General features: G+C 47.0%; 1 protein-coding gene across 1 annotated transcript in view; it reads right to left on the bottom strand.

The window, feature by feature from the left end:
* The window catches only part of sox5 (SRY-box transcription factor 5), a 101,738-nt gene that overhangs the window by 19,455 nt on the left and 74,783 nt on the right, over positions 1-7,500 (bottom strand). The window lies entirely within an intron of this gene.

Raw genomic sequence — 7,500 nt, 5'->3', positions numbered from 1 at the left:
TGTGTGTGTGTCTGTGTGTTTTATGAGAGCAGAACTGGCGGCATCTGAGCACGGAGTATTTTTCTCTGTAAGATTTTTTGGAAGCGGAGGGTTGTTTGCGAGCGAAACTTCCGTCCTTCTGTTCGGCGCTGGCTCCTCGCCACAGCTCCAAACAAAGACTGGTTTATGCAAATGGCATCTCTCTCTCTCCATCTCTCTCTCTCCATCTCTCTCTCTCCATCTCTTCATCTCTCTTTCCCCCTCCTCAGTCCTTAGCACCATGTTTCCTGATACAGTTTTATTAAAAACTCACTCGTAACTACACCGACTCACACCTGCTTGGCCAATATGTTGCACACTTAAGTGCATTTCACTGCTGGGAGCTCAAGCACAGTCACAAACATACACACACACACACACACACACAGACACACACACACACACACACACACACACACACACACACACACGCAAACATAAACATGCAAAAGCACAGCATGGATGTGTGTGTGTGTGTCACAAAAACTTGCTTTGTATCTGAGATAAGATCAAATTTCTCACTATTCCAGACACACAAATAAATGAGATTGCTCTTACAATTACGTACAAATGCTTCAAAATCCACAGCACAGCAACGCACAGAAACTCAACTGCATATTTTTATTTCTAGTCATCTCTATCCCTCTCTCTCTCTCTCTCTCTCCCTCTCTCTCTCTCTCTCTCTCTTCCTCTTTTTCTCTATTGTTGTACATCAAACACACATTCGGCAGGAATAACATTATATAAAGGTCTTGTTGGTCATTTCTGTTCAATTACCCCCACCATGACTCTTAGTGGATGTATGTGTGGTGAGCCATGAAGCAAACAGACACACACATACACACACACACACACATAGAAAAACATACACACAGACACACACATATATAAACACACAAACACACAAACACACGCGCAGATACAGACACACACACACACACACACACACACACACACACACACACACACACATCTCTGATGGCATGGTCACAGAGGTCTCTGGGACGTGTCTTCAAATTGAGTTCTATTACAGGGCCAGCTCCCATCACTCACACTGTGCGCAATAGGCCAGCAAGGCTGTGACAGGCCACTTCACACACACACACACACACACACACACACACACACACACAGACTGGCTCTGCCGATGGAGAGAGCCCCAAGCGTTGCCGCGGACGACATTGTGCCAAACGCTGCCGTGCATGAGGAGACAGAAAGTGACAGCAGCAGACCTCTGGGCCACCCTGAATCACACACACACACACACACACACACACACACAGAGGGCTATTGGAAGATGTGTGGGGCACTGATTCAAATGTCACAATGGGAGAGGCAAGACAGACAGATGCGAAAGAAAAAAAAGAGGAAAGAAGGAAAGAAATGGAAAAGAAGAAGAAGGGAAGAGAGGAAGAGAGGAAGAGAGGAAGAAGGGAAGAGAGGAAGAGAGGAAGAAGGAAGAGAGGAAGAGAGGAAGGAAGAGAGGAAGAAGGGAAGAGAGGAAGAGAGGAAGAAGGGAAGAGAGGAAGAGAGGAAGAGAGGAAGAAGGGAAGAGAGGAAGAGAGGAAGAGAGGAAGAAGGGAAGAGAGGAAGAAGGGAGAGTGGGAGAGTGGGAGAGTCTAAGAAAACAGAAAGGGAGACATGGAAAGTGAGATATGTGTGTGTGTGTGTGTGTACCAGTTGTGTGTTGCCCTCTGATAGACACATGTTCCTGACACATCTGAAAGCATCTTAAATACACACACACACACACACACACACACACACACACACACACACACACACACACACACACCACAGTGACACTCCTGTCCCTAACAGTTGTGAATTTATTTACTCTATTTATCCATCACTCCATCAGTCCGTCCCTCTATCTCTCATCTCTCCGCATCTCTCTCATCCCTCTCTCTCATGTCTGCTCCATTTGACTGATAGATACGCCCTAACAAATGCCCTGCACTGGAGTGCCCAAGTGTATTTATGTGTGTTTGCGGGTGTGTAAGGTTAACGATAGCATCAGCACTAGCAGCACTTTCATTCACAAAGCCTATGTTCTTCTAAGCCATCCCCCCCACATACACACACACACACACACTCCCTAATAGACAGGCGATGTGTGTGTGTGTGTGTGTGTGTGTGTGTGTGTGTGTGTGTGTGTGACAGGGTGATGCTCTCTGAAGTGCTACAGCAGACAGCTAGCCAGAGTGGGGAAGCAGTAATCCTGCTTTAGTCAGATTAGCGTTCCTCCACTTCATCTTCCCTCAGTGGTTATCCTCAGAGGAGGAGAGTTCACAGCCGTGCGCACACACACACACACACACACACACACACACACACACACACAGACACACACACAGACACACACACACACACACACACACACACACACACACACACAGAGACACAGACATAGACACAGACACAGACACAGACACAGACACACACACACACACATACGCACACACGCTTTAGTGTCTTTCTGGTACCTTCCAGCTGTGTTTGTGTGTTTGTGAGTGTGTGTGTGTGTGTGTGTGTGTGTGTGCTTGTGCATGCACACTTTGTGTGTCTGCCTGAGCATATTACATTTACGTATAAATTTCCTGTCTTGCGATGCCCAATATTATTCACATGTTTAGGCTGGGAGATTCCATAAAGGAGGCAAATGGGTGTGAAGTCTTGTCTCAAGCGCCTGCACACACACAGAGACACAGACACACAGACACACACACACACACACACACACACACACACACACACACACACACACACACACACACACACACACACACACACACACACACACACACACACACACACACACACACACACACACACACACACACACACACACACATCGAGACAAAGGATAGTGCCAAGTGTTCTTTCCATTTTCTCGACTAGCATGCCATTGGAGTGTCCTATTATCTGGCAGAGCACATTGGGAGGAAACAATCCAATGCGACTTGTGAGGAGTGGAATCTTAATTTAATTATACTGTGGGCTTAAAAGCCAAATCACTATGCATGGTGTGTGTGTGTGTGTGTCTGTGTGTGTGTGGAAGGGGGGTGGGGGGTATAGCAGTCAAAGTTCTGAGGATTCCCGTTTCCAGCATCACGTGGTGGCCATGGGTTACATCATGAACGTCAGGATGGGATGGATGGTTGGCACGGTGATGTATGTCTGCATTACCCAGGCAGGATTTTCCAATCACAAAGCCTATTGATCCAATGTGTTATCAGTAAGGAAGTGTGTACTGGTCCGCTGCAACCAACCAACACTAATGGGATAGGGAGAGCATCTCTCTGGGATCTGTGTGTCTCCCTTGTCAAAAGAAAAAAGCTAAGTGGAACATGGAGAAACACACACACACACACAGAGACACACAGACACACACACACACACACACACACACACACACACACACACACACACACACACACAGAGGCATGCTAAGCCTCCTGCAGTCTCAGTCAATAAAGCTGTGGGTTTTTCTTAAAGCCAGCAGGAGAGAAGGCACTATTTTTATCAGCTTGTAAAAGGTATTAACCACTCTCTCTCTCTCTCTCTCTCTTTCTCTCCCCTCTTTTCTTCTCTTCTCCTCCTCCCCCCTCTCTCTCTCTACCCCCTCCCTTTCCCCATATCTCTGCTTCTCTCTCTCTTGTCCTCGGCCGTGTAGTGTGCGGTAATCTGCAGCAATATGGTACAACATCTGCCTCTACATACGATGCTTGACCTATTCTATTGACCCCTATTTATTCCTCTCCAGGCACTCTGTTGTTTTTCTTTTTTTTCTTTTTTTCTTTTGTTCAGTCTTTTTTTTTTCTTCTGCCGTTCATCCCTCCATACCTCCCCTACCTGCTTCTTCATCCTCTCCCAGTTCACCTGACCCTGTAAACGGACAGATTCTGTAGATATGCTCCGTGTGTGTGTGTGTGTGTGTGTGTGTGTGTGTGTGTGTGTGTGTGTGTGTTCAAGTGTGTGTGGCCACCCCGGGGAGCGCACAAGGGAGAATATGTTGAGTGTGTTTGTGTCCCGTACGACCCGTGTTTCTGTCTCTGTCTCTTTCTGACCTGCATGTGAATAAACACATCCACGCCCCAGAAACCATCCCAAACACACACACACACACACACACACACACAAGCAGAGCACCCTGTAGAGTACCCTGCTGCTTCTGTGTGTGTGTGTGTGTGTGTGTGGGAGGCGGAACAGTCAGCTTTATGGTCCACTCCCCAAGCATCTCTCTAGGTGGAGGCTGTGCTCTACAATCTGTACTTTGTCCTCCCTCCTGTGAGTCCCCAAGGTGTGTATGTGTATGTATGTGTGAGTGTGCACGCGTGTGTGAGTGTGCGTGTGTGTGGTGGTGGTGGTGTGTGTGTGTGTGGGGGGGGGGGGGGTCGCTGCCATGACAGCCACAGACCCTATCCTACAGAGGCTCTTTCATGACTGACCTATAGGAACACTGTTTGATGGGGTGGGGTGGGTGTGCACGAGCTAAACTAGCTGTCAACCACCACAGCTGCACAGTGTGTGTGTGTGTGTGTGTGTATGTGTATGTGGCTTTGAATCTGTGTATGTATGAGTGTGCACAGATGTACATAGATACCTCTGTGTACATAAATGCATGTATGTTTAAAAGAATAGACACAAAGCTGCTTTGACGTACTACATAAAGAACAGCAGTGTGAATGTTTTACTTGCACTGGTGCACAGTGCATTGTATAAGTAAGCCTATGAATACTTTGTGGGCATGTGTACATTGCGGTAATCCCTGCGTTCATGTATGCCCTTGTATTGTATTTATTTGACCTGTTTTGCAGACAATCACGCCTAAAGATGCACACATTCCATTGTGCCACACGTCAATGTTTGTGTCATACTTTTGTACATGATTGTATTTTTCGTTTGTCTCCGAGATATTGTGGATTGTTTCCTAGCTTGGTAGTGTCACCCTAGGGCAGGTAATTGTTGTTGTTGCTGCTGTACGTATGTATGTGTGTGTGCATGGGTGTGAACATGTGTGTGTTTGTGTGTGTGTGTGTGCACGAGTGTGAGTGTGTGTGTGTGTGTGTGTGTGTGTGTGTGTGTGTGTGTGTGTGTGTGTGTGTGTGTGTGTGTTTTTGTGACAATTGAATGCTGAGAGGCTCCCAAAGGAAATTCCACACGCTGAGACATCTGTATTTGGGTTAGCTTGAGTAAATGATTTTCTTGGTGACAAAGCCTTAATCTCTTTTCTTTTTTCCCTCTCTCTCTCTCTCTCTCTCTCTCCCTCTCTCTCTCTCTCCCTCTCTCTCTCATCCTCCCCTTTTCTAAGGGATTTAAGAAATCAGCAGAGAACAGTGGAAATGAAGGTTAGTTGTTTTTTTCACTTGTTGTTGTTGTGTGTGTGTTTGTGTGTGTGTGTCTCTGTGTGTGTGTCTATGTGTGTATGTGTGTTTCTTTTTTTTTCCCTGGCAAAATCCAATTGTGCTTGACAAAGCTGTTCAATCAGGATTTCGTCTGAATCTTAACATGAGAGAACATATGGAGTAGTGATCTCCCAGTGATAAAATCACAAAGGACATGTTGCAGCCTAGAGCTGCTCTGTAATGCAATCATACTCAACACACTGATGCAAGCTCCCCACACAGTGTGTGTTTGTGTGTGTGTGTGTGTGTGTGTGTGTGTGTGTGTGTGCACGTCCGTGCGTGTATATGTGTGTGTGTGTGCATGTGTGTGTGTGTGTGTGTGTGTGTGTGTATGTGTGTGTGTGTGTGTGTGTGCGTGCATGTGTAATAGAGAGAGAGAAGATGTAAGTGTGTGTGAAAGAATATGGGTGTGTATGTATGTACAGTATGTCATGTATGCATTCTTGTTTGTTATTAGGCTGTGCGAGTCTTTGCAAATCTTGTTAAGTATGTGTGACAGTATTAGCATGGGTGCGGTCACTTTGTGAATGGTGTGTGCATGTGTGTGTGTGTGTGTGTGTGTGTGTGTGTGTGTGTGTGTGTGTGTGTGTGTGTGTGTGTGTGTGTGTGTGTGTGTGTGTGTGTAAGCAGTCTGAGTATGCGTATCTGACTCTGAGGGAAGTGAGTGTTAAGTGTGTGAGAGTGTCCTAATGGCTGCAGCTTTTATCACCATTCAGACACTAGCATAGCCATGGACAGCTGTGACTAGCTAATAAGTGTCACACCTGCTTGTGCTAAAACATTTGAGTGTGTGTGTGAGTGTGTATATGTGTGTGTGTGTGTGTGTGTGTGTGTGTGTGTGTGTGTGTGTGTGTGTGTGTGTGTGTGTGTGTGTGTGTGTGTGTGTGTGTGTGTGTGTGTGTGTGCGTGTGTGTGTGTGTCTGTTTGTGTGTGTTGTGTGTCTCTGCTAATGTACGACAGAGAGAGAATAGTGCAGGGGACCCTCTACAGCTTCGAGGCCTCAGGGTTAATGCTTTCCTGACAAGCGGACTCTTAACCTACAGCAACCCTGGATGCATTACCAGATGCTGTGTGTGTGTGTGTGTGTGTGTGTGTGTGTGTGTGTGTGTGTGTGTGTGTGTGTGTGTGTGTGTGTGTGGTGATAAGTGTGCCAGGGTGGTGTATAAGAGTAAGCAACTGTGTATAAATGTGAGACACTGTGACTGTGTGTGTGTGTGTGTGTGTGTGTGTGTGTGTGTGTATGTGTGTGTGCTGCACAGGCCGAAAGATAGCCTGTTCTGAGCAGAGTGGAGGAACAGATGTTGGGCTGCTTCCCCAGGAGCTGCAGATTTATGGCTGACTCTCAGAGTAAACACACACACACACACACACACACACACACACACACACACACACACATGCACACGCACACACACACACACACACACACACACACACACATACAGACACTAAAGCTTCAGTTATCCGGCCAGACCACAAGAGCGACAGAAGAAGAAGAAGGATAACAGAGAAGGTAAAGATGAACAGAATGAGATACATTGAGAAGAGATGGAGATAAAGGAGTGAGAGAGGAGAAAGGAGAGAAAAGAGAGAGAAACAAACAGAAGTGGTGTGAAACAAAAGGCAGAGACCGAGGGAGAGAGAGACAGAAGGAGAGGGCTCAAACAGGTTGGACAGAACCAGGAAGCGGGCATATTGGACATACTGATGCATCATGGGATTGCCCCCCCCCCCCTCCCCCTCTTAAGACTCCTTCCCTCGGCCCACCCCCTGAAGCAGGACCGCACTCTTATCCCAACACGTCCAGAACAAGCATCCTTCAGCTCCTTCAATGGCCCCTCTGAGAGAAGAGAGGAATTCTGTTTGTCCTCTGTTACTGCAGCCATACCCCCGCCCCACACACACACACACACAACCCTGGAACCCCTTACAGGCTAAAAAAAAACATGGTGTTTCCATGGAGTTCTTGTCTCGAGGGTGAACAATATGGAGGCCTCAGTGCCAGTCTGGGATTCTCTGATCAGGACCTCAACACAACACAGACACACACACACACACACACACACACACACAC

The sequence above is a fragment of the Alosa alosa genome, chromosome 17 (assembly GCF_017589495.1).
Source record: "Alosa alosa isolate M-15738 ecotype Scorff River chromosome 17, AALO_Geno_1.1, whole genome shotgun sequence".
Lineage (NCBI taxonomy): Eukaryota > Metazoa > Chordata > Actinopteri > Clupeiformes > Clupeidae > Alosa > Alosa alosa.
This window is presented reverse-complemented; position numbering and strand designations above follow the sequence as displayed.